Source organism: Thalassophryne amazonica, chromosome 2, assembly GCF_902500255.1.
Source record: "Thalassophryne amazonica chromosome 2, fThaAma1.1, whole genome shotgun sequence".
Classification (NCBI taxonomy): Eukaryota; Metazoa; Chordata; class Actinopteri; order Batrachoidiformes; family Batrachoididae; genus Thalassophryne; species Thalassophryne amazonica.
Window position 1 is genome coordinate 145,917,020 of NC_047104.1, and position 27,844 is coordinate 145,944,863.

General features: G+C 41.2%; 1 long non-coding RNA gene across 1 annotated transcript in view; it reads left to right on the plus strand.

Annotated features, from left to right (window-relative positions):
* The window catches only part of LOC117532259, a 68,941-nt gene extending 41,354 nt beyond the window's left edge, over window positions 1-27,587 (plus strand). The window contains exon 3 of the long non-coding RNA XR_004566822.1: window positions 27,458-27,587. This is a non-coding gene — a long non-coding RNA (uncharacterized LOC117532259). The remainder of the gene's footprint in view (window positions 1-27,457) is intronic.
* Window positions 27,588-27,844: the final 257 nt, after the last annotated feature.

Here is a 27,844-nt window from a genome sequence, read left to right on the forward strand (position 1 = left end):
GCCTATAATTAGCTAAGATAGCTGGGTCAAGTGATGGCTTTTTAAGTAATGGTTTATTACTGCCACCTTAAAAGCCTGTGGTACATAGCCAACTAACAAAGATAGATTGATCATATTTAAGATCGAAGCATTAAATAATGGTAGGGCTTCCTTGAGCAGCCTGGTAGGAATGGGGGTCTAATAAACATGTTGATGGTTTGGATGAAGTAACTAATGAAAATAACTCAGACAGAACATCGGAGAGAAAGAGTCTAACCAAATACCGGCATCACTGAAAGCAGCCAAAGATAACGATACGTCTTGGGATGGTTATGAGTAATTTTTTCTCTAATAGTTAAAATTTTGTTAGCAAAGAAAGTCATGAAGTCATTACTAGTTAAAGTTAATGGAATACTCAGCTCAATAGAGCTCTGACTCTTTGTCAGCCTGGCTACAGTGTTGAAAAGAAACCTGGGGTTGTTCTTATTTTCTCAATTAGTGATGAGTAGAAAGATGTCCTAGCTTTACGGAGGGCTTTTTTATAGAGCAACAGACTCTTTTTCCAGGCTAAGTGAAGATCTTCTAATTAGTGAGATGCCATTTACTCTCCAACTTACGGGTTATCTGCTTTAAGCTACGAGTTTGTGAGTTATACCACGGAGTCAGGCACTTCTGATTTAAAGCTCTCTTTTCAGAGGAGCTACAGCATCCAAAGTTGTCTTCAATGAGGATGTAAAACTACTGACGAGATACTCTATCTCACTTACAGAGTTTAGGTAGCTACTCTGCACTGCGTTGGTATATGGCATTAGAGAACATAAAGAAGGAATCATATCCTTAAACCTAGTTACAGCGCTTTCTGAAAGACTTCTAGTGTAATGAAACTTATTCCCCACTGCCTGATAGTCCATCAGAGTAAATGTAAATGTTATTAAGAAATGATCAGACAGAAGGAGTTTTCAGGGAATACTGTTAAGTCTTCTATTCCATACCATAAGTCAGAACAAGATCTAAGATATGATTAAAGTGGTGGGTGGACTCATTACTTTTTGAGCAAAGCCAATAGAGTCTAATAATAGATTAAATGCAGTGTTGAGGCTGTCATTCTCAGCATCTGTGTGGATGTAAAATCGCCCACCATAATTATCTTATCTGAGCTAAGCACTAAGTCAGACAAAAGGTCTGAAAATTCACAGAGAAACTCACAGTAACGACCAGGTGGACGATAGATAATAACAAATTAAACTGGTTTTTGGGACTTCCAATTTGGATGGACAAGACTAAGAGTCAAGCTTTCAAATGAATTAAAGCTCTGTCTGGGTTTTTGATTAATTAATAAGCTGGAATGGAAGATTGCTGCTAATCCTCCGCCCCGGCCCGTGCTACGGACCATTCTGACAGTTAGTGTGACTCGGGGGTGTTGACTCATTTAAACTAACATATTCATCCTGCTGTAACCAGGTTTCTGTAAGGCAGAATAAATCAATATGTTGATCAATTATTATATCATTTACTAACAGGGACTTAGAAGAGAGAGACCTAATGTTTAATAGACCACATTTAACTGTTTAGTCTGTGGTGCAGTTGAAGGTGCTATATTATTTTTTCTTTTTGAATTTTTATGCTTAAATAGATTTTTGCTGGTTATTGGTAGTCTGGGAGCAGGCACGTCTCTACGGGGATGGGGTAATGAGGGGATGGCAGGGGGAGAGAAGCTGCAGAGAGGTGTGTAAGACTACAACTCTGCTTCCTGGTCCCAACCCTGGATAGTCACGGTTTATAAATTATAAATACAAGACAGAGATCCAGCTGGTTTCCAGAAGCAGGGAGAGAAGGAACGAGAAGAGATTATCTGTGGTGAGTTCAATGCTTTTGGGAAACTGAAAATGTCTCCTTGATTTCTCTAACAGAGAAATCTAAACAATTAGGAACTTATTTGTTGATGATTGTGCAGGGGATCAAACCCTGGTCCTCAGGGACACACTCAGCTGAATATTTATATTTCTATCTGTCCATGTTCTGCTGAAAGATGATTTGGTCTTGCAGATCACATGGTCCCTGAGGACAAGGATGTGGAACCACTTTTATCCATGGAGTTTAATTCAATAAGACACCCAATAAGTCCAGATGTTTCTGCTTTCCTTTATAGAGCAGATTTCTGAGATCAAACATAATCAGCATTTCAACACCAGAAAAACTGGGCATTAATATGACAAAAATTAATGTGTGCATGTGAGTGGTGTTGTAATCAACATTAACATGTAATGTTCAGGTCATATTCAGCAGCAGGAATTGGGAACCATGCGTGCTGTTGTGGTCGCCGCCGTCCTTTTTCTGGTGCTCCTGGTCTTGATGCCAGAATCTGACGCTAGTAAGAACCAAACAGTCATAAATATTGCAGAAAACAGGAATAAACCCTAACAACATTTTATGTGTGTGTGTGTGTGGTGTGTGTGTGGTGTGTGGTGTGTGTGTGTGTGTGGTGTGTGTGTGTGTGTGTGTGTGTGTGTGTGGTGTGTGTGTGTGTGTGTGTGTGTGTGTGTGTGTTTTAGGAGGGATATCGTTGGAAACGTTTCTGTATGAAAAAAGTTCCATACAGGAAGTGTAGCAATGAATGGCGCAAGCTGGATCAACATCGCTGTTTCAAGGTTTTCACTGCCGTGCATCCTTTCACCATGCAGAGGTGATTACAAAACTATTTCAGTGCAATATGAATACCATATGTCCACTTATTTTTTCAGTCACAGTGAAATGATTCATAAATAATGTTCCAATTTGTTTGCTAATTTTGTCAGAGTTACCGTGTGCACCTGAAGGGACACTTGGTATCAATTCTTAACCTTCGAGACTTTCTTCAATTTCTTTCTATAAGATGAGTACTGGATTGGGGCCAAGAGAAAACATGCAAAACAAGTAAGTTGTTTTACATTGAAATGTGAGCAGAGCAAGAGCTGGATCAGTGGATCAGTTTTCTTTGCCAACAAAAAAACCTGAAAAATTCTCAACAGTTGAGATGTTGTGTGAATCATTGGCTCTTTTAGAACAAATAATTTGGATTGATGGAAATCGAGACGTGAGGTCCAGACTTTGGGCGAGGTGTCAGCCAAACAACTGGCAGGGAAAGCAGAACTGCATGAAGACTATCGCTGTAAGTTGAACAGAAATGGAGCAGTTTCTAACTTGAAATGTGATTTTTATTGCAGTGACTCTTCTGTATTTGAAGATAATCTTCAAGTGTCAAAACAGAATTTGAACATGTACCAAAAACGTGTGAACAACTGCTACAGTGATAATACAGCTGAAGTCATGTTGTCAGAAAGATAGATAGAAACCGAATGATTCGGGCAACCTGCCCTTTGTCATCTGACAAAGGGCAGGTTGCCAAAACGTTATGTCTTATTAAATAAAGGTCTTTTTTGTATTGGGGGCTATGGTTGTGCAGATCATTTGGTTTCTATCTTTGGTATAATTTTTCTTGGTGCAGCACGCCTTTTTACATGTTTTGGATGTGCATGTCTTTGCTGCATTACCAGGGTTGGGTTTTAGACCATCTAAACCCTGTTTTTACCACGATTCCAGCAAAAACCTGTCTAAAAGCAGTTTCAGTCAGTTTAGCGCATCTAAAACACACAACCTGTCCTGTTGGTGAAAACCTATTAAGTCTTCCTATGAACTCATTTAAATGTCATATACTCACTGTGTTCTCCTTGTGTACTACCTGTCCATTAAATGCCAGCTGTTTGATAATTCTTGACTAGTTTCCAGCCTGTTTATAATGTGGCAAATACCCCAAAAAAAAAAAATTTAGTCACAAACAAGCAGAGTGTCACCTTCCTAAAATAATGGCCTAAATCATTTTCCAAAACATGACTTTGGCCATTTTTAGGAAGGTGACAAAACAAAACACAGTGATGCTTCCATTTACTTTGACTTCTATTTTATTTGCAGTCAATGTGAACCCAGATTTTTCATGTTGCCAGTTTCACTTCATTTACTAATATATGTCCATCCCTGCATTTAAAGGCTTGCAACACATTCCAAAATCATTGGGTTGCTAAAACATTTATCAATTTGCAATTTTACCATTCGTTCTCACATTACTTAAAACACATTTGGCATTGAGGAACCAAGCAATGACATATTTCATGTGTTATTTTCCTGCAAAAGCTTCTAAGGGCAGACTCACACCTGACCCAAGTCCCTTTTTCTATGTCCAAACACTGTTTTTCCTGAATCCTCACTCCCCTGCTGGATTTGCACCAAACTCTACATTCAGGGCCAAGCATGTCTATGTCTACAGAACGTGACAGTTGTTTTGAAAAGATTACTGTTTAGCCCAATTCTGTTTAATTTTGTCTTAGGAGCTGAGATAATATTTATTGTGACTGAAAAGCAGGGATGAAAAAGCTTGAGAGATGGGTGGGTTAACCAATAAACAGGCCAAATGCACAGCTGTCACTAAAAGCAGTTTTAGTCAGTTTAGCACATCTAAAACAGGAAAAACTGCATTGAAATTCCTAGGACAGCATTTGTGTGCACTTTGGGAAGGATGCTGAATTGGATGTGGACAGCATGCACACTACTGTCATGCTGCATTCGAACTGGGGAGTTTCCTGTGGCGGTCGTACTGCTGTGTGACTGCTAGCTCAAAACTGCCATCTGAAATGGCAACCCACCAGCATTCGGAGCAGTCTGATCGTGTCGGCATATCCACGTGCCCCTGATGAGCTGATCCCCCCCGCATGCTGTTTGGTGCACAAAGGAAATATTGTAATGTGCAAAGTCTGTCACTCATCTTGTGAACATTGCATACACCATGTGTCACAGTGAGTCAGCGTGACTCCGTGATGCAATGATGCGCACTGTGACCATGTGGACTAGTTTAACAGCCATATGATGACATGGTAGTTCAGATGGATCAGTGCACCCCCATGATGCGTTGATGCACACTGCAGCAGTCTGAATGTGGTCTAACAACCATGATGACATGGTAATTCAGATGAATCCTCTGACACATGAGGTGGACTGTAAATGGAAGTCTGATTACATGCTCAATCTGGATGTTATACTGGAGCTCAAGCATTGCGTCAGCAAGTCATTGCGTCTTAGAACTGTGTGAGGTGCCACGCGCCCCATGGACATGCCCACCTGACTGTTTTGTTTGGTTTTTTTTGTATATCCTTATTATATGTTTCTAGGAATAAAAAAGAAAAGAGAAAACAGGCCGGTCAGGTGGCCGAGGCTGTGCGTCTCAGAGCCGTGTGATCTGCAGCGTGCCTCTTGGCCACCAGTGCTTTGTACAGGCAACCGGCAAATTGATGGATTCCTGCTCCTTTCAATCTGACAGGGACAACAGCTGATCACAGCACTGCCCGTGCGTGCGGCCGGTTGGAGTGATCACTCAGCTGCGTGTGTCTGCTTCATCCACACACCCCGCTGTTCGTGTGTGCGCATCATCAGCATAGAGGTGCTGAATTCTCAGTTTCGTGACAGGTGAAATTAACTGAAAGCAACCAAATGGCGCTATTCCTGACAAGTGCGTCAAAAGACATACAGGCCATGGAATCAGAACAATCAACCACATAAACCACGTTATTAAATAGCCTAGATGACGTGTTTTCCCCCCTTTATGGGAGGAGACATAAATGAATGTGAATCTTTTTTAGTGTATGTGCATAAATTCTGAGAGCTGCATAGGGCTCTGGTGCTGACCACAGTGCTTGGTCTGCCATGCCCCCATGAACAACTGATTTCCAGAGAGGAAAAGAGTGCAGGACAGAGTGAGAGACAGTGTGTGTGTGAGTGAAGAGAGAGAGAGAGAGAGAGAAAGGGAAAAGAGGAAGGCACGTGTGCAAGTGGGGGGGGCAATCCAACCCAGGAACTGTCATGTATGCAGTTCATGGGTTAGATATCATCAACACCTCACTTGCTTTCCACCCAGACCTCGGGTGCCAGCATCATGGTGGTTTACTTCCTTTGTATTAATTCTTTGGTATTAGAATTAAAACAACAAATTGTTTTGATTCCTTGTCTTTGTATTTTATTCTGATTTTATTTTTGTGGGGGAACGTTAATGTCCACATTCGACTTGCACTCTGGGTGGTCCACCTGGATTCAGGTGCTGCTGCACTCCTAATTGCACGAATCATTCGTGCTGGCTTCATACCACATTCTGAGTTTTCATACATGGCTGTACGAATGTCTATCTCATACAACTGCAGCTCGAATTTTGTTTGCTTTTCCAATTAGTGTGATTCGTACAGCATTTGGCCGAAAGGGGGATGATGTCGTGGCCATTTCTGTCCATCTGTCTATCCGTCTGTCCTGAAAAGGGTATAAGCATTCTGAAATCAACTCCTCTCACATTTTTTGGAGGAATTTCTTGAAACTTAGTAAAGTCCTTGTTATAGGTCCGTAATACACATATTATCATATTGTTCAACTTGGTCATAGAAAATTTGTTTTCATTTAGATTTTTCAGTGTAGCGTCTGAATCAACAGGTTAACTTTGAAAAGTAATATATTTATTATTCTATCCTGTGATTTTGCAAGAAATGTTTCTCTTGATTTATGAAAGAAGTCTTCTCTAAAATTAGCTCATTTACAGTTTTGTTTTGTTTTGTTTTTTTTTGCTGGAAATGCAAATAGCTGGTGTGTGTTGACAAAAAATGTTATCAGAATGTACCAAGCAGTTGTGCCAAAGCAGCATTTTCCAGCGGGGGATATTGTGCTCTCAGATCACTCTTCTTATGATGCATCTTCCACAGGAACAACAGTCAGTTCAGCACCATCCAGGCTAAAAAATAATGATGATAATAATAATAATGATAATAATAACAGTGTGTATATGATAATAATCTAAATTGACAAATACATTGACAGTAAATTAACTTTAAAAATTACATAATTAACGGGAAATAAAAGGGTTGAGTTCCTCTTCTAAAAATTGTTGAGGTCTGACACACCAATTCAATTCACTGCTTAATTTATTACCACCACTGAAAAATGTCAGCTACCTATTTTATAAACACTACCTAATCTAGAGCCTGTGGATCCCCACAGACAACATTCTAGTTATGTTTAATACTCATTCATCTGACCACAATATGTTTGTTATGTTTTGTTTTGTGTATTTTTATCCGACCATATGATTCCCCATCAGGAAGTGGTCGTGAGATGTTAAATGCAGCTCGTTACTCCATGTAGACTGCACGACGCAGGACACACGATTAAGCTGAAACTCGGCGCAATCCAAAAAATTCTCTGAGTGAAAAATTGGCTGAAAAAGGGCCAAAATCGTACAGTGTAAGCCCAGCCTTAGGTGGTGCACTGGTGAGTTAACAATACCATTCTTGCTTTAAATAACTTTTACTTTCTATTACAACCCCTGGCAATAATTATGGAATCACCGGCCTCGGAGGATGTTCATTCAGTTGTTTAATTTTGTAGAAAAAAAGCAGATCACAGACATGACACAAAACTAAATGTTGTGTGGGCCGCATAAACAGCTAGACAGACTTAAAATACATTCTGGCTGTTATACTGCATTTTAACTTCATTTTAATACAACCAAAATATTAATTCACGCAGATAATTTTCAAACATATAAGAAAACTCATTAAACAGTGTCTACTGGTGTGAAGATTAACTGTGTCCAAGCAATAGTGCTGTTAATGCAACTGCAAAAGGGCTCACATCTGACCTTACCCCGTCACACGAGAGCACAAACTGTACAAATGCCGTACAAATTGACATTCAGATAATTCAGATGAATCCTCTGACAGAGTGGACTGTCATGGATGTGTGATGTGCATGCACAATCTGGACGTTCAAACGTGATCACAGATGCTCTGCATCAGTGTGTCTCCTTGACATTTTGACACACACTGCGGCCATGTGGACAGGGTCTAACAGCCATGATGACATCATAATTCAGACAAAACCTCTGACACATGAGGTGGACTGTCAATGGATGTGTGATTATATGCACAATCTGGACGTTCTAACAAGTTCACAGGCGCTGTGCGTCAGTGCATCTCCGTGACATTTTGTTCACAAAGTATGATCACTGACAAAAAGTTTGTGTCCTGGGTGAGAGGGATCGGCCACTATCTTTCTTGCTCACCTCAGGGCCCTGGAGGTGCACAGGTCCTGTAGGGATGGCACATTGCAGTCAATCACCTTCTCTGATGCATGGATGAGACGCTGCAGTCTGCTCCTGTCCTTAGCAGTGGCAGCAGTGTACCAGACGGTGATGGTACAGCTAACTGATCATCTGCAGAGGAATGGTCTATTTGAAGAGTTTCAGTCAGGTTTTAGAATTCATCATAGTACAGAAACAGCATTAGTGAAGGTTACAAATGATCTTCTTATGGCCTCGGACAGTGGACTCATCTCTGTGCTTGTTCTGTTAGACCTCAGTGCTGCTTTTGATACTGTTGACCATAAAATTTTATTACAGAGATTAGAGCATGCCATAGGTATTAAAGGCACTGCGCTGCGGTGGTTTGAATCATATTTGTCTAATAGATTACAATTTGTTCATGTAAATGGGGAATCTTCTTCACAGACTAAAGTTAATTATGGAGTTCCACAAGGTTCTGTGCTAGGACCAATTTTATTCACTTTATACATGCTTCCCTTAGGCAGTATTATTAGACGGTATTGCTTAAATTTTCATTGTTACGCAGATGATACCCAGCTTTATCTATCCATGAAGCCAGAGGACACACACCAATTAGCTAAACTGCAGGATTGTCTTACAGACATAAAGACATGGATGACCTCTAATTTCCTGCTTTTAAACTCAGATAAAACTGAAGTTATTGTACTTGGCCCCACAAATCTTAGAAACATGGTGTCTAACCAGATCCTTACTGTGGATGGCATTACCCTGACCTCTAGTAATACTGTGAAAATCTTGGAGTCATTTTTGATCAGGATATGTCATTCAAAGCGCATATTAAACAAATATGTAGGACTGCTTTTTTGCATTTACGCAATATCTCTAAAATCAGAAAGGTCTTGTCTCAGAGTGATGCTGAAAAACTAATTCATGCATTTATTTCCTCTAGGCTGGACTATTGTAATTCATTATTATCAGGTTGTCCTAAAAGTTCCCTAAAAAGCCTTCAGTTAATTCAAAATGCTGCAGCTAGAGTACTGACGGGCAGTGTTGCCACAGTTACTTTGAAAAAGTAATCCAATTACTGATTACTGATTACTCCTTGAAAAAGTAACTTAGTTACTTTACTGATTACTCAATTGTAAAAGTAACTAAGTTAGATTACTAGTTACTTTTTAGTTACTTTCCCCAGCTGCCGACAACAACCCACGTCAACATGACAATGATACCTGTTTTGCCAAAACTCACTTTATAGTCACCCTTTCTTGACTTCAATGAAAATAAATACTTGTTTTATAAAAAGTAAAATAAAGACCTCTTTCTTGACCTCATATTTAACTGTTGACAGCACTGTAACAGTAAAACTTGCAATTTCAAACCTACATTTTTTATAAATGTAACTATTCTAACATTTTTCTAACATTTAAATTCTCTCTAGACATTTTACTTGTCGAAATTATTATATTTTAAGCAATATTAGTAGTTGTAGTAAAAAACGGCTTCAAAACTGGACCTTTAATCTGGGTGTTGTGGGGGGCACATTCCTGCCCCACGCCCCCATTCCAGCTGGAATCCCCTGCTTTGGCGTTTGAGCACAAAGAATGGATAACATTTATTTATGCAGAAAACAGGACCAGATTTACAGGTAAGAAAGTTTTATTGCGTTTTCACATCATGTGGTCCTCAGAAAGAGAGTTTAGGTGCATTTGAGTGGAAAATAGTGTTAGTTGTTGACGCGTCGCGGAGGATCAGCTGTTTTTAACGAGACGATACGGAGCAGCCCAGAATTCTAAATAAAGGAGGGAAAAAAGTATAAAAATGTCTCACCTGCTCAGTGCAGGTGTGCTGATCACCGTGCTTTAAGATGTGAGGACGAGTCGAGCAGCTGCAAAAAACCGTGGATGAAAAGCTCACAACTCGCTTAAAGTGGGCAGTTCAGTCGAACCCCGACCTCCTGCCCACAGACCAAGTTTAATGCTGCTATCAACCCACAATGCAAAATAATAGTAACGCACAGTGACATGGAGAAGTAACTTTAATCTGATTACTGTTTTGGAAAGATTAACGCGTTAGATTACTCGTTACTAAAAAAAAGTGGTCAGATTAGAGTAACGCGTTACAGGCATCACTGCTGACGGGGACTAGAAGGAGAGAGCATATCTCACCCATATTGGCCTCTCTTCATTGGCTTCCTGTTAATTCTAGAATAGAATTTAAAATTCTTCTTCTTACTTATAAGGTTTTGAATAATCAGGTCCCATCTTATCTTAGGGACCTCGTAGTACCATATCACCCCAATAGAGCGCTTCGCTCTCAGACTGCAGACTTACTTGTAGTTCCTAGGGTTTGTAAGAGTAGAATGGGAGGCAGAGCCTTCAGCTTTCAGGCTCCTCTCCTGTGGAACCAGCTCCCAATTCAGATCAGGGAGACAGACACCCTCTCTACTTTTAAGATTAGTCTTAAGACTTTCCTTTTTGCTAAAGCTTATAGTTAGGGCTGGATCAGGTGACCCTGAACCATCCCTTAGTTATGCTGCTATAGACTTAGACTGCTGGGGGGTTCCCATGATGCACTGTTTCTTTCTCTTTTTGCTCTGTATGCACCACTCTGCATTTAATCATTAGTGATTGATCTCTGCTCCCCTCCACAGCATGTCTTTTTCCTGGTTCTCTCCCTCAGCCCCAACCAGTCCCAGCAGAAGACTGCCCCTCCCTGAGCCTGGTTCTGCTGGAGGTTTCTTCCTGTTAAAAGGGAGTTTTTCCTTCCCACTGTAGCCAAGTGCTTGCTCACAGGGGGTCGTTTTGACCGCTGGGGTTTTACATAATTATTGTATGGCCTTGCCTTACAATATAAAGCGCCTTGGGGCAACTGTTTGTTGTGATTTGGCGCTATATAAAAAAATTGATTGATTGATTGATGGAGGAGGACTTGATGGACTCAGTGATGACATTTGGAGCGCCTTGGGGCAACTGTTTGTTGTGATTTGGCGCTATACAAGAAAAAAGTTGATTGATTGATTGATCATTGTTTTTGACAGGTTGAGCTTCCTTAGCTGCCACAGAAAGTACATCCTCTCTTGTGCCCTCTTGGGGAGCGAGCTAACGTTTAGCTCCCACTTGAGGTCCTGAGTGATGGTGATCCCCAGGTAGCAGAAGGACTCTACAATGGCAACTGTGGAGTCACACAGGATGATGGGGTTGGCTGGGACTGGGTTCTTCCTGAACAACATCAACAACCTTCTCCACGGAGGGCAATGAGCTCCAGATTGGCACATTAGTTCAAATTGGAACATTAAGCTCCAGTCAAATTCATGGTCAACATGGATGTAACAGAAACTTTCTAGAATAACTTTAAAGTACTTAAAAATTAAACATTGATTTCAGAATTACAAAAAACACCTACCATCAGCTCAGCTGAGGTAATACAGCATAATATAAATGACATCCACCTCAATTTTGTCAAAATTAAACAGGTAATTTCTAACTCTGTTACACAACGTGTCACACTCACCTGCTGACAAAAATAAAATAGCTAATATGTCAAGACGCCTCAAAATTTCCCACAGTTGCAGCCAACTTGTAAATAGAAGAAGACTTGGGGCCTTTAATTTCATTGAACATACAATGAAATTTGTCCTTTGCATTTAACCCTTTCTAATTACATTTTGACACAATCCAATGAGGAGCACCAGGGGTGGGCATCGAGGGCCGAGACACTGCAGGTTTTCCATGTAACCAATCACCTCAGCAGGTGGGTTGCTGATGATCTGCTCTGAACATAAACACCTGGTTGTCAATGAAATCACCTGCTGAGACACCTGATCATTAATGAAATCACTGGTGAGGCGATTGGTTGCACGGAAAACCTGCAGTGTCTCGGCCCTTTATGGCACATGATTGCCCACCCTGAGTTAGACCCACAGCCAGGACCTGTTCATTTGCTTCAAGTGACAATTTCAATTTAATTTCAATTTAATTAGCTTATAATGTGCCAAATCACAGCAAATCTGTCTCAAGGCACCTTACATAAAACAATTCAACATAAAACTTCAAATAAAAATTTCAAATACATGATTAAAAACAGAAGTAAAAGAATAAAACAGATTAAAAAAAATAAAAACTATTCATAAGAAAGAGAGTAAGTCTTGACTTAAAAATGTCCACGGACTCCGACTGTCTCACGGTCACAGGAAGATTGTTCCACAGGGTGGGTGCATGATGCGAAAAGGCTCTTTGACTTGCTGACTTCTTCTTCACCCTGGGAACACAGAGAAGTCCCGCATCCTGCGACCTCAGTGACAGAATCTTTGATGGGTATTTCTGAGAAGGATATCCCATGGGACATTCAGAACAGTACTGCTGGCAAGTCCCAGCTGGGGAATATAGCCAGAACTAAACCTTTTCCACTTTTTTGCCGGAATTGCAAATGCCACAAATTAATGGGGTAGGACAACTTTGAAAATGAATAACTCCATATGTTTTGAGCTAAAATTGAGCTCTATAGCTCAAAGTGTTTGGTTTGATGTGCTTTTTCTTTTGAAATCTGATCTAATTATGCAAATTAGTCCATTTTCAAGGTCGACAAGGGGTCAAAGGTCACGTAACACCGAAAAAGCTTGAAATTTACCCCTAGTTTCCTTTTGAGCCACATTTTGTGGCAGCATCCAACAGAAATTGAACCAAACTTATTTCTTCGATAGGTTACATGCCAGTGCAGTTTATTAGAAATACTGCAGACAATACAGAAAATAATTCAGGTTGTACAGTAGCATCATCCATGCGATCCATGTGCACATGGACGATGGATGGATGTCTAAAGACCCCCTGTATGGAGAACTTGTGCAGGGAAAACGTCCCACAGGCAGACCTCAGCTACGGTAGAAAGACGTGAGCAAAAGGGACCTAAAACCCTTGAGCATCGTCCAGAACAACTGGGAAAAAAACAGCTCTAGAATGGTTAGCCTGGAGACTGTGCACAAAGGTCTCTCTGGTTCGAAGAGACACTGACTCAGCAGCACGAGGAAAAGAGAGCAAGAAGAAAGGCTGCAGCCCAAGCAGACAGACCTGCAACAGACTTCATCTGTGCTCTCTGCCGGAAGGCCTGTCATTCCCGCATTGGCCTGTCCAGCCACACTCGACGTTGCACCAGAGTCAACACCCAGAGCACAACTCCATAGTCTCTCGAGACTGAAGGATGCCTACCATGTACAGTAAGAGGTAAATATGCATAACCTTTGGAGAACGCTGCTGAGTCAGCACAATAGACACTCTATGTTTTTCCTTAGAAATTTGCTAGATACTTACAAATAACGAATAGCAATATAATATTACTGTACAGTATGTTTTGCTGGTGTCGGCGCTCAACTGCTCTCACAGAAAATAAACTAGTACTGGCATACATGTGCGTGGGCATTTTGAAAACAAAAGCACTGATGTATTTGTCTCTCTGGTTTGGCCAGAATCGGCCATGACCATACTCTACAGTAGATGGCTTATTCAAACCTACAATTTCCAAAGGCACTGCAATGGCTAGTGGCCAAACTAGGCTGAACACTGGAAAAAACTGTACACCAGAATTGGCCACAGCTCCATTCAACCTCTGTTCTATGAAGAAGAATCATCGAGTGAAACCATATTTATATCACAACCTGAGCTAGTTGAGGCTTGTGAATGCATAAACAGCGCATAAAGGTGCCTTAGTCGTTATCTGATTCTTCCTCATCAGAGGACAGGTTCTGTTCAAGCATGTCATCATCTCTGTCACTCTCATCCTCTTTCGATGTATCGTCTCATCTGACTCCAGATCCACGAGTGACAGACTATCAGGCATTGAGGCCCTTCAACCAAACCATTTCCAACCAGTTGTCTGCATTCATGCGCCATCCATGGCCACTTGGACCAAATTCCCCTGGCTGAGCTTTTCTGGCATTTTTCCATATAAAGACCATATGGTTGGTGCACTTCAGCTTTTCCTCCAGGACAGCTCTGCATGGTGGTAGGCAGCATGGATCTGATGACTTTATCTTTCTGAGCGGGTCATCCTGTGTCTTTGGGGCATACAGTTTTTTTGAAAAGGTGAAGGATACCATCGTTGACCTGGCTGACATTTTTCAAACAATATAGACAACACATGAACTCCTCCAGAGTTGCAGCCACATCCATATCTATTTTATCTGAACTTCAAAGAGCGCACATTGCTTGGATGAATTTCTCGTTTTTCACCATCACTTCGTATAGCCTTTGTTTCCCTTTTCCACATAAACCATGTGGTATAATCACACTCTGATAGAGCATGAAGAGCGGGTGAGAGTGTCAGTTATCTCTGTGGGACTTTCACAGCCAGTTCAGATATGTGTATCAATCGCCTCATGTTCTTGGCATTAACACCAGCATCTAGCCAGAACTCAGCATCTATGTACTTTCAGTGATGGACAAGCAATGTGAACAAATCTGTGTCAATGCTTTGGACTACCACTTTTGGCGCTGGCCCTTCAGCAACAAAGTTAGCATGAAAGATGAGTCTCCTATCAGCTTCCTTTGTGAAAACTCTGTAGTTCAGAAATTTCCTGCCTTGCTCATGTCCAGCAACTACGGCGTCAAGAAAGCAATCCCCATAGAAACTATGGCCCTCTAGAATGGACACATAGTCGGATTCATCCATTCATCTTTGAGAAAAGACAATAGCTCCAGTTTGAAATCTTTAGACCACAGCGCACTTCCAAAGTCGGCTGGTCGTCTTTGTAAAGGTCCGGTTATCTTGTAGGAACACATGGAATCACCACGAATGTCATGTTCTTGATCCTTGATCGGCGGCCCATCTGGATAAGTGTCACATTCTTCATGAACCTCCCTGGCATTAGCACATGCTTGTTGCAGGTTTAACCTGGCTACTCCACCGAAGGAAGGTGGCAAACTGAGCCGGGTTCTGATGAGAACATGACATCAATTAGGTATGCATCAACTGTACTTGGCTCAATATTGCATGTCCACATTGCCTCAAGCACCTCCATCAGTTTACACTTTGACGTGTTATTCATATCACCTGTAATCTGACAAAGTGACAAGGGAACTGGCAGTAGCGGTTATGATAATGCTGTTCCTAAATCAAACTCCTGTGTTAGTGCCAGGTAAGGTAATCTATCAAACAGGTCCCTTGTACATTTGACCTCCTTCAGTTTCTTATTTTTAGCTGGAACCTTCATTTTGACTGTATCTTGGGCAACATTTTTCACTTTCTTGCATTTTATTGGTCACTCTTGGGGTCTTCCTTGCACTCTGACAAATTGTTGATGGCACTCTGATCCCTTCTCCTGCAGCGTGATCAGGTTGTTCTTTACAGAATCTGAAGCTGCCTTAACAGTGGACAAACGTAGAGGTTATTATCACTCTAAACAAAAGGATTCCGTGTGCCCTCAACTTCACTCATAATATCCTTCAGGTTTTCATTTTCTTTTCAAAGTTGGGACAATTTCAATTCATTTGAAACTTCTTCTGGAGCTGTTAACCCTGTCATTAATATAAGAGACAACTGACTATTGCACCATGAAATGACCTGGTCGCAGTCTAGCGTTTCCTTGCATTGGTATTCTGTGTAAAGGCGGCTATGCCTCCTTGCCTTGAGGCTGCATCTTGAGGTGTGACCGAGAGACTCCAGATATTGCATCAAATTGGCATGGTGTTTCCACACCGAAAATGTACCCAAACTGCTCAGATCTTTTCTAAAAACTGCCCTGGTGTGTAATCTTTCAGAAAAATAAGTTGGTTTGATTTCTGTTGGATGTCGCCACAAAATGTGGCTCAAAAGGAAACTGGGGGTAAATTTCAAGCTTTTTCAGTGTTCTGTGACTTTTTTGACCCCTGTCAACCTTGAAAATGGACTAATTGCATAAATCGGATTACAAAAGAAAGAGCACATCAAACTAAACACTTTGAGCTATAGAGCTCAATTCTAGTTCAAAGAGAATTTCAAAGTTGTCCTACCCCATTAATTTGTGGCATTTGCGATTCTGGTGAAAGAGTGGAAAAGGGTTCATTCTGCCTATATGCCCGGGCTGGGACTTGCCAGCAGTACTGTTCTAAAATTCTGGAAAAAGTGGTCTCACGACAGCTTGTGGAGCATCTTACTGAGAATAATCTTTTTGAGCCACTTCAGTTACTTTTAGAAAACATCTCTCCACAGAGACAGCGCTTATCAGAGTGGTGAATGATTTTTCTGTGCAATGGATTCGGACACCACAATGGTTTTAGTGCTTTTGGATCTTAGTCTTGCGTTTGATACTGTGGATCATTGCATTTACTTGATAGGCTAGAAAATTACTTTGGGATTACTGGAAGGTTTCTTGCTTGGCTGACATCATACTTGTCCAGTCGTTCTTATTGTGTTGTGTATAATAACACTACTTCTTGCCTTGGTGAAATGAAATTTGGGGTTCCACAGGGGTCTGTGTTAGGCCCCTTGCTTTTCTCACTTTATATAGCGCCCCTGGGCATGTTCTGCGGCATTACGGGATTGCCTTTCATTGTTATGCTGATGATACTCAATTGTACATGCCGGTAACTGCTGGTAATCTTGCCCATATAAAAGCCTTAGAACATTGCCTTATATCTGTGAGAAGTTGGTTATCTGGTAATTTCCTACTCTTGAATTCTGATAAGACTGAATGATGGTTCCTGGTCCAGCCAGACATCGGCCATCAATTTGACCAGCTGGCGCTACATTTGGGTTCGTATGTTGTGCATCACACAGACAAAGTGAGGAATCTTGGAGTACTTTCGATCCTACGTTGTCTTTTGGCCCCCACATTAGAGACATTATGAGGACTGCCTTTTTCCATCTGCAAAATGTGGTGAGGATTTGACCTATCCTGTCTATGGCTGATGCTGAGACTTTAATACATGTGTTTATTCTTCCAGACTGGATTATTGTAATGCTTTATTTTCTGGCCTGCCGCAGTCTAGCATTCGGGGACTTCATTTGGTACACAATGCTGCTGCCAGACTTTTGACACAAAGTAGAAGGTTTAACCACATTACACCCTTTCTGGCATCCCTTTATTGACTACCTGTTTCTGCCAGATCGGATTTTAAAGTCTTATTGTTGGTTTATAAAATTGTTCATGGACTGACACCTTCCTACCTGGCAGACTTGGGCAAGCCCTACGTACCTGCACGGCCCTTGCGTTTGCAGGGCGCAGGGCTTCTGTGTGTTCCGAGGGTGAACAAGACATCAGTGGGGTATAGAGCCTTCTCCTACCGTGGTCTGACTCTTTGAACAATCGACCTGCAGTTATTAGGCAGTCTGACACGGGGAGACTTTTACATCAAGACTGAAGACCCACTTTTTTAGACTGTCTTATCATTAATCTAATTTGGTTTTATGTTTGCTTTGTAATTTCTTTTTATTCTACTGTGTTTTATCTTTTTATTGGGCTTTTCTTGATTTTAAATTACTTTGCGTTGTTATGAATTGTGTGAAGCGCCTTGGGGCGACTTGTTATGAGTTGGCGCTATAAATTAATAAATTGAAATTGATGAAATTGAATTCCCATGGGATATCCTTCTCAGAAATACCCATCAAAGGTTCTGTCACTTTAAGCAAATAAGCAGGTCCTGGCAGGGCTGTATATAGGAATGTGAAAGGGGGGGTTCAAATCCTTGAGTTGGGGGTCCAGTGGGCTGCAGGGCCCCCAGTGGGGTCGAGGGGCAATTCCCTCATGGGGAGCTCAGGGGGGTGAAGCTCCCTGAAGCAGAAGCTTTTTGAGGATTTCGAGGGGTAAAAAGCTACATAAATTTCACTTGAAACCCAAAATGTATCATTTTAGGAAATACATTTTTATATACAAATAGTCCTTGCTTGGGATTGGATCAGTTGCCATAAGAACCACCCAGGAAGAACCAAGATAACATTAATGCAAACTTTATACCTGCCTGTCGGTTGCGAATGATGCACCGACAGTCGTGAAAAAAACTCACGCATGCGCACAAAGATTAGCTTGGCTGATGCAAGCGCACGATTCAAATCTATATAGTTTTTGCAAAAATAAAAAGGTTGGATAGTTTTCTAACAGACCTCGTATTTAGAGGTATTAATATTCGCATTTACATTATGAATATGTATGTATATGTACGTTATGTATTAAAATAGCGTATTTAATTTGGCGACCTTGTTCAACTCGCGAAAATTCACATAATAAATCCCACGCGAATATTTTTCACCTTTACAGTATTTGCCACAGGAAGGAGAAGCTCCCTTTATTTCTCAGCTTATACATACAACATGTTTTTACAAACCAGACAAGTGTAGTTGTGTGTCTACATGGGTATTTACAAGCCTACTAATCTGTTTGATATCAGAGGAGGATAGGGACCAGGGAGCAAAAATTCTCAACCCCCATGGGAAAAGTTTATCTAGCAGTTTGCCCTTTCATCACTTAAGGGATTACTCTGGCAGAGGAAATTGAAACTTGAGGGCAGGGGCATGCTGGGAACATTTTTCAGCCCGGAGTTTTATATCCAACCAGCCCACAAACCGGCAGGGCACAGGAATAAAAAGAGTTCTGCTGTGGCATTTAAATCCGGCATTTATGTGCTGAATGACTGTGAAAATTGGGTGGCTTATAATAGAAAGTAAAAGTTAGTTAAAACAAGAACGGTATTGTTAACTCACCAGTGCACCACTGTGCGATTTTTGGCCCTTTATCAGCCGATTTTTCACTCGTGCAAGAATTTTTTGGATCGCACTGAGTTTCAGCTTCGTGCGTCCTGCGCTCTCACGACCACCTCCCGATGGGGAATCATATGGTAGGATGAAAATCAAACCTGTTTGATATTTTGGTCGGGCCGTCGTGACTCGTGAGGGTTCTGCGCTGTTGAAGCAGCGCTATAAGCATCTACGCGCTGATTACGTCGCACACTGTACACATGCAAACATCGGAGAGAGCAAACAGTGATCTCATGTAAAGTCTTGCGTTTTTTTTATTACTTTCCCTCGCAATAACCTAATATCATGTTAAAGTTCATGGCTATCAGCGCGCACAGTGAGTATACACACACACACACAGCAGACAACAGGATTTACGACAGATGAGCACAGCTGTAAGACTCCGTATGAAATATAGTTTATTTATACAACAGTGTAAGTAGCAACACCTGTTATGAATGTCTATGTTTTCTTTTTTTAACCGTCCTCTCATGAATCATGTTGCTGCCTGCTGTGTGTGTGCGTGTGCATATACATTCAGTCTCCCCCCACCTGATTTCACTCACTGTGCGCGCTGATAGGCATGAAATAATTTTTTTTTAAAAGAAACGCGACCCCGAAGTGTGGTTTTTGAACGTACAGTGTGAGCAGTCAGATCGCATCAGAGCATTGGGGCGTACAGTGTGAGAACATGAATCATGCGCTCTGAACTTTTAAATCCTGCGGTTTTTCACACAGTTTGTGCTGGAGCCAAGTACAACGATTGAAAATATCGTACAGTGTCTGCCCAGCTTAAGTCAGTGAAGTCTGTAAGTAGCTGGAAGAGGTGGTACTGGACTACAAATGTTGATACGGCTGACATCCGAGCATCAACAGGCACGTAGCCTGTTATGCCCGGCCCTATTTACCATTTCCCTCTTCGCTCTGTCTTCCTGAAAAAATATCTGTGAGCTTTGCACACTTGGCAGCTTTGCTTAATCTAGCTTTTTCAGCTCCACCTGGCTTTTTTCTGTCCATCTTTTCATTCACGGGCCACTCCTCCTTTATTTGCTAGTAGTGCAAGTCCCATCTGAGAGCACAGGACCTGATTGGACTGAACTAACTGTAATGAATGCATAGGGGTGTTAAACGTGTAATGGTATGTCCCTACCTGGAAAAGATAACAGCGTTGCAAAAGAAGCAGTCTTAAGTTATTTTCTTGTGAATTTTCGTGATTGTAAAACATTTGTAACACTTAATGTCTTCTCTTTAAGATAAAGCAGCCCAAGTGTCTTGCTGTGTAGCCTAATAGTTAGTGGTGGTCATATATGTATGCATATATTAACACCCCTCACAACGGCCCCAGGTTGGACCAGCCCACCGGGAAAACTCCTGACTCTCCCGATTACCCAGCACGCGGTAGCTTGAGGGTGTGTGATAATAGCTGTGTAACAGTTAGTGCTTGTTGCTTATTATCAATGCAAAGAAAATACATAACGTTGATATCCAGATCAGAAAAAATCAGCAGAATTCTCGGGGAGGGTTCGGTTGAACCCCCTCTACATACGGGCATGCTGGCTCTGCAAGTAAGTGGGGGCAGCCATAGTCCAGAGCCCAACACCACTTGAGGAGTTTCTGCAATATCAAGGTCAGAGAAAGGAGCAGTTCTAACAGTATGTTTTAGATGGTGGGAGGAAACCCACACAGGTACTAGGAGAACATGCACACTCCACACAGGAAACACAGGAAGGAACTGAGTATGGGTGGAATCAAACCTTAGATTTTCTGGGTCTGAGGTTTAGTCTGCTAACCACTGAGCCACCGTGCTTCTTGTAAAACCAAATTTCAGAAAGAGTCACCCGCAGACTGCTGGTGGTCCATGTGGTGGTCTATGTGTATGTTACTTCATTCAATTTGCCACAATGTATTTCTTACAATCTGTTTTGCCCCAAATATGGTCTTGGGGGTAGTGATCAATACAAAAATGTCAATTTTTTTCCATCCCAGGGTTTCCTGAGCCCCATTGCACAAAAGTAGGATACGGATTAAGCCAAGATTTCATGGTTATCCTGACTCAATTTCTCCACAGTGTGGTTGAACAAAAGTGGGAAAGTGGAAAGCGATATATGTTATGGCATATGACACCATGATTTATTCAGTGGAGCTAGCCTGCTCCAGACCAGGCTAAGTGCCAGGAATCTGTTTAATACTGTGAAACCCAAAAACCCTGAATCAGCTGCAAATTGTAAATTATCCACAGACCATGAATTACAAAATGTGGATAATGAAAATACAGTATATCTCAAAACATGAGTGCACATGTTGCAAAACATGGATTTCTTCAAGATTTGGTCCTACTGTGTTTTGCCAAGGCTGCCTTATGATAGGATCTTCTCATCATCAACAGCTCAGGGTAGTCTGACTCACTAGTTGTTGTTGGTGACTTTTTGGCAGATCACATTTTTGTACACGATCACCACAGTGGATGCAATCTGATCCACATTGGAATTTGGCACAATTTTACACCGAATGAGTAGTTTAACTCACATACCTTAAAAATTCTTGAAATTGGAAACAAAATTTTGTGAATAGTAGAGAAGCTTAAATCTTCGACTGGACTGGGTTGCTTGACGCGAGGACGTTTCGCTTCAAATCGCAGAAGCTTCCTCAGCTAAAATTCTTGCTCTGGAAGTCTGACTTCTGTCTGACTCTTGTAGAGACAAATGAACAGAAGCCAACAAAAGCTGGAGTTTAAACCTAACCAGACCCCTCCTACTGAGAGGCAGACTGCTATAGGCTAGTGACTAAAACAATAGCTCTAATTAGCAACTATTGTGCTCTAGTTAGCACTCTCCTAATGATGGGATGGATGCCTTTCTTGATGGCTCCCTTGATGACTCTCCTGATGATGTGAATGACTAATTACCATGAACAAAAGACTGAAACTCCTTTGACCTGAGTAGCCCATTGTAAACGGGATAAAGCGTGTCTCAGACCCCCTCCCCAGTTAAGGCTGGGTTTCAAACGTTTCACAAGAATGCCTCCTTGTCCCCTCTCTCAAACCATTTCTTCTCTCTGGCCAATATTTTAATTTCCTTGTCCTCAAACATGTGGTTAGTGTCTTTAAGGTGGAGATGAACTGCAGACTGAGGTCCACTGGCGCCCTCTCTGTGGTGCTGGTATAGTCTTTTGTGTAAAGGTTGCTTAGTCTCACCTATGTACTGTTTGTTACAGTTTTCCTGACATCTGATAGAATACACTACATTGCTCTGTTTGTAACTAGGGATCATGTCCTTAGGGTGAACTAATTTCTGTCTCAAGGTGTTAATCGGTTTAAAGTAAACTGGGATTTTGTGCTGTCTGAAGATCCTCTGTAGTTTTTCCCCTACCTGCTAAACAAGGGAGAGACACTCCTCTTCTTCTTGTCTCCGTCTCCTGTCTATCTGGTCTCTTTGTTCTCTGGGACTTCTGCACTTTGTCCAGGGACCATCGTGGGTACCCACATACTGTGAGGGCTTTCCGGACACATTGTTGTTCTTTAGCCCTTCCCTCTGCAGTTATGGGCACCTGTAGGGCCCTGTGTTGAAGGGCTTCAACACAGAGCAATGTAGTGCATTCTAACAGATGTCAGGAAAACTGACATCTGAAGGGGGTCTGAGACACGCTTTATCCCGTTTACAATGGGGTACTCAGGTCAAAGGAGTTTCAGTCTTTTGTTCATGGTAATGAGTCATTCACGTCATCAGGAGAGTCACCAAGGGAGCCATCAAGAAAGGCATCCATCCCATCATTAGGAGTGACAGCTGCCCTGTCATTAGGAGAGTGCTAACTAGAGCACAATAGTTGCTAATTAGAGCTATTGTTTAGTCACTAGCCTATAGCAGTCTGCCTCTCAGTAGGAGGGGTCTGGTTAGGTTTAAAACTCCAGCTTTTGCTGGCTTCTGTTCATTCATCTCTACAAGAGTCAGACAGAAGTCAGACTTCCAGAGCAAGAATTTTAGCTGAGGAAGCTTCTGCGATTTGAAGCGAAACGTCCTCACGTCAAGCAACCCAGTCCAGTTGAAGATTCAAGCTTCTCTACTATGGAAACCACCTGGACAACTGAGAGCCTACACAGAAAAAAATTGTGATCTTATTTGTTTTAATTATTTTTTCAACTGTAGAATTTATTATAAATACTGGAGAAGGAATTATGCCTCTGAACTCATTCATTGGTTATTTTCTTCTGCCGTGTGTTTTTCATGTTCTGCTTCATGTCTTCAAGCAATGTACATTAGCTCGGTTTCCATACATTAAACATACACACAAACCAGTTTATGCTCATTTGTGTTTAAACAGTAACTTGGTTATGTATCTGAGAGATGAGCCCCGATTATCAATCAATCAATCAATCATTTTTTTATATAGCGCCAAATCACAACAAACAGTTGCCCCAAGGCGCTTTATATTGTAGGCAAGGCCATACAATAATTATGTAAAACCCCAACGGTCAAAACGGACCCCCCTGTGAGCAAGCACTGGGCTACAGTGGGAAGGAAAAACTCCCTTTTAACAGGAAGAAATCTCCAGCAGAACCAGGCTCAGGGAGGGGCAGTCTTCTGCTGGGACTGGTTGGGGCTGAGGGAGAGAACCAGGAAAAAGACATGCTGTGGAGGGGAGCAGAGATCGATCACTATTGATTAAATGCAGAGTGGTGCATACAGAGCAAAAAGAGAAAGAAACAGTGCATCATGGGAACCCCCCAGCAGTCTTACGCCTATAGCAGCATAACTAAGGGATGGTTCAGGGTCACCTGATCCAGCCCTAACTATAAGCTTTAGCAAAAAGGAAAGTTTAAGCCTAATCTTAAAGTAGAGAGGGTGTCTGTCTCCCTGATCTGAATTGGGAGCTGGTTCCACAGGAGAGGAGCCTGAAAGCTGAAGGCTCTGCCTCCCATTCTACTCTTACAAACCCTAGGAACTACAAGTAAGCCTACAGTCTGAGAGCAAAGCGCTCTATTGGGGTGATATGGTACTACGAGGTCCCTAAGATAAGATGGGACCTGATTATTCAAAACCTTATAAGTAAGAAGAAGAATTTTAAATTCTATTCTAGAATTAACAGGAAGCCAATGAAGAGAGGCCAATATGGGTGAGATATGCTCTCTCCTTCTAGTCCCCGTCAGTACTCTAGCTGCAGCATTTTGAATTAACTGAAGGCTTTTAGGGAAACTTTTAGGACAACCTGATAATAATGAATTACAATAGTCCAGCCTAGAGGAAATAAATGCATGAATTAGTTTTTCAGCATCACTCTGAGACAAGACCTTTCTGATTTTAGAGATATTGCGTAAATGCAAAAAAGCAGTCCTACATATTTGTTTAATATGCGCTTTGAATGACATATCCTGATCAAAAATGACTTCTTCTTCTTCTACTTCACAGTATTACTAGAGCTCAGGGTAATGCAATCCAGAGTAAGGATCTGGGTAGACACCATGTTTCTAAGATTTGTGGGGCCAAGTACAATAACTTCAGTTTTATCTGAGTTTAAAAGCAGGAAATTAGAGGTCATCCATGTCTTTATGTCTGTAAGACAATCCTGCAGTTTAGCTAATTGGTGTGTGTCCTCTGGCTTCATGGATAGATAAAGCTGGGTATCATCTGCGTAACAATGAAAATTTAAGCAATACCGTCTAATAATACTGCCTAAGGGAAGCATGTATAAAGTGAATAAATTGGTCCTAGCACAAACCTTGTGGAACTCCATAATTAACTTTAGTCTGTGAAGAAGATTCCCCATTTACATGAACAAATTGTAATCTATTAGACAAATATGATTCAAACCACCGCAACGCAGTGCCTTTAATACCTATGGCATGCTCTAATCTCTGTAATAAAATTTTATGGTCAACAGTATCAAAAGCAGCACTGAGGTCTAACAGAACAAGCACAGAGATGAGTCCACTATCCGAGGCCATAAGAAGATCATTTGTAACCTTCACTAATGCTGTTTCTGTACTATGATGAATTCTAAACCTGACTGAAACTCTTCAAATAGACCATTCCTCTGCAGATGATCAGTTAGCTGTTTTACAACTACCCTTTCAAGAATTTTTGAGAGAAAGGAAGGTTGGAGGTTGGCCTATAATTAGCTAAGATAGCTGGGTCAAGTGATGGCTTTTTAAGTAATGGTTTAATTACTGCCACCTTAAAAGCCTGTGGTACATAGCCAACTAACAAAGATAGATTGATCATATTTAAGATCGAAGCATTAAATAATGGTAGGGCTTCCTTGAGCAGCCTGGTAGGAATGGGGTCTAATAAACATGTTGATGGTTTGGATGAAGTAACTAATGAAAATAACTCAGACAGAACAATCGGAGAGAAAGAGTCTAACCAAATACCGGCATCACTGAAAGCAGCCAAAGATAACGATACGTCTTTGGGATGGTTATGAGTAATTTTTTCTCTAATAGTTAAAATTTTGTTAGCAAAGAAAGTCATGAAGTCATTACTAGTTAAAGTTAATGGAATACTCAGCTCAATAGAGCTCTGACTCTTTGTCAGCCTGGCTACAGTGTTGAAAAGAAACCTGGGGTTGTTCTTATTTTCTTCAATTAGTGATGAGTAGAAAGATGTCCTAGCTTTACGGAGGGCTTTTTTATAGAGCAACAGACTCTTTTTCCAGGCTAAGTGAAGATCTTCTAAATTAGTGAGATGCCATTTACTCTCCAACTTACGGGTTATCTGCTTTAAGCTACGAGTTTGTGAGTTATACCACGGAGTCAGGCACTTCTGATTTAAAGCTCTCTTTTTCAGAGGAGCTACAGCATCCAAAGTTGTCTTCAATGAGGATGTAAAACTACTGACGAGATACTCTATCTCACTTACAGAGTTTAGGTAGCTACTCTGCACTGTGTTGGTATATGGCATTAGAGAACATAAAGAAGGAATCATATCCTTAAACCTAGTTACAGCGCTTTCTGAAAGACTTCTAGTGTAATGAAACTTATTCCCCACTGCTGGATAGTCCATCAGAGTAAATGTAAATGTTATTAAGAAATGATCAGACAGAAGGGAGTTTTCAGGGAATACTGTTAAGTCTTCTATTTCCATACCATAAGTCAGAACAAGATCTAAGATATGATTAAAGTGGTGGGTGGACTCATTTACTTTTTGAGCAAAGCCAATAGAGTCTAATAATAGATTAAATGCAGTGTTGAGGCTGTCATTCTCAGCATCTGTGTGGATGTTAAAATCGCCCACTATAATTATCTTATCTGAGCTAAGCACTAAGTCAGACAAAAGGTCTGAAAATTCACAGAGAAACTCACAGTAACGACCAGGTGGACGATAGATAATAACAAATAAACTGGTTTTTGGGACTTCCAATTTGGATGGACAAGACTAAGAGTCAAGCTTTCAAATGAATTAAAGCTCTGTCTGGGTTTTTGATTAATTAATAAGCTGGAATGGAAGATTGCTGCTAATCCTCCGCCCCGGCCCGTGCTACGACCATTCTGACAGTTAGTGTGACTCGGGGGTGTTGACTCATTTAAACTAACATATTCATCCTGCTGTAACCAGGTTTCTGTAAGGCAGAATAAATCAATATGTTGATCAATTATTATATCATTTACTAACAGGGACTTAGAAGAGAGAGACCTAATGTTTAATAGACCACATTTAACTGTTTTAGTCTGTGGTGCAGTTGAAGGTGCTATATTATTTTTTCTTTTTGAATTTTTATGCTTAAATAGATTTTGCTGGTTATTGGTAGTCTGGGAGCAGGCACCGTCTCTACGGGGATGGGGTAATGAGGGGATGGCAGGGGGAGAGAAGCTGCAGAGAGGTGTGTAAGACTACAACTCTGCTTCCTGGTCCCAACCCTGGATAGTCACGGTTTATAAATTATAAATACAAGACAGAGATCCAGCTGGTTTCCAGAAGCAGGGGAGAGAAGGAACGAGAAGAGATTATCTGTGGTGAGTTCAATGCTTTTGGGAAACTGAAAATGTCTCCTTGATTTCTCTAACAGAGAAATCTAAACAATTAGGAACTTATTTGTTGATGATTGTGCAGGGGATCAAACCCTGGTCCTCAGGGACACACTCAGCTGAATATTTATATTTCTATCTGTCCATGTTCTGCTGAAAGATGATTTGGTCTTGCAGATCACATGGTCCCTGAGGACAAGGATGTGGAACCACTTTTATCCATGGAGTTTAATTCAATAAGACACCCAATAAGTCCAGATGTTTCTGCTTTCCTTTATAGAGCAGATTTCTGAGATCAAACATAATCAGCATTTCAACACCAGAAAACTGGGCATTAATATGACAAAAATTAATGTGTGCATGTGAGTGGTGTTTGTAATCAACATTAACATGTAATGTTCAGGTCATATTCAGCAGCAGAGAATTGGGAACCATGCGTGCTGTTGTGGTCGCCGCCGTCCTTTTTCTGGTGCTCCTGGTCTTGATGCCAGAATCTGACGCTAGTAAGAACCAAACAGTCATAAATATTGCAGAAAACAGGAATAAACCCTAACAACATTCTTTTATGTGTGTGTGTGTGTGTGTGTGTGTGTGTGTGTGTGTGTGTGTGTGTGTGTGTGTGTGTGTGTGTGTGTGTGTGTGTGTGTGTGTGTGTGTGTGTGTGTGTGTGTGTGTGTGTGTGTGTGTGTGTGTTTTAGGATGGAGTGGATATCGTTGGAAACGTTTCTGTATGAAAAAAGTTCCATACAGGAAGTGTAGCAATGAATGGCGCAAGCTGGATCAACATCGCTGTTTCAAGGTTTTCACTGCCGTGCATCCTTTCACCATGCAGAGGTGATTACAAAACTATATTTCAGTGCAATATGAATACCATATGTCCACTTATTTTTTTCAGTCACAGTGAAATGATTCATAAATAATGTTCCAATTTGTTTGCTAATTTTGTCAGAGTTACCGTGTGCACCTGAAGGGACACTTGGTATCAATTCTTAACCTTCGAGACTTTCTTCAATTTCTTTCTATAAGATGAAGTACTGGATTGGGGCCAAGAGAAAACATGCAAAACAAGTAAGTTGTTTTACATT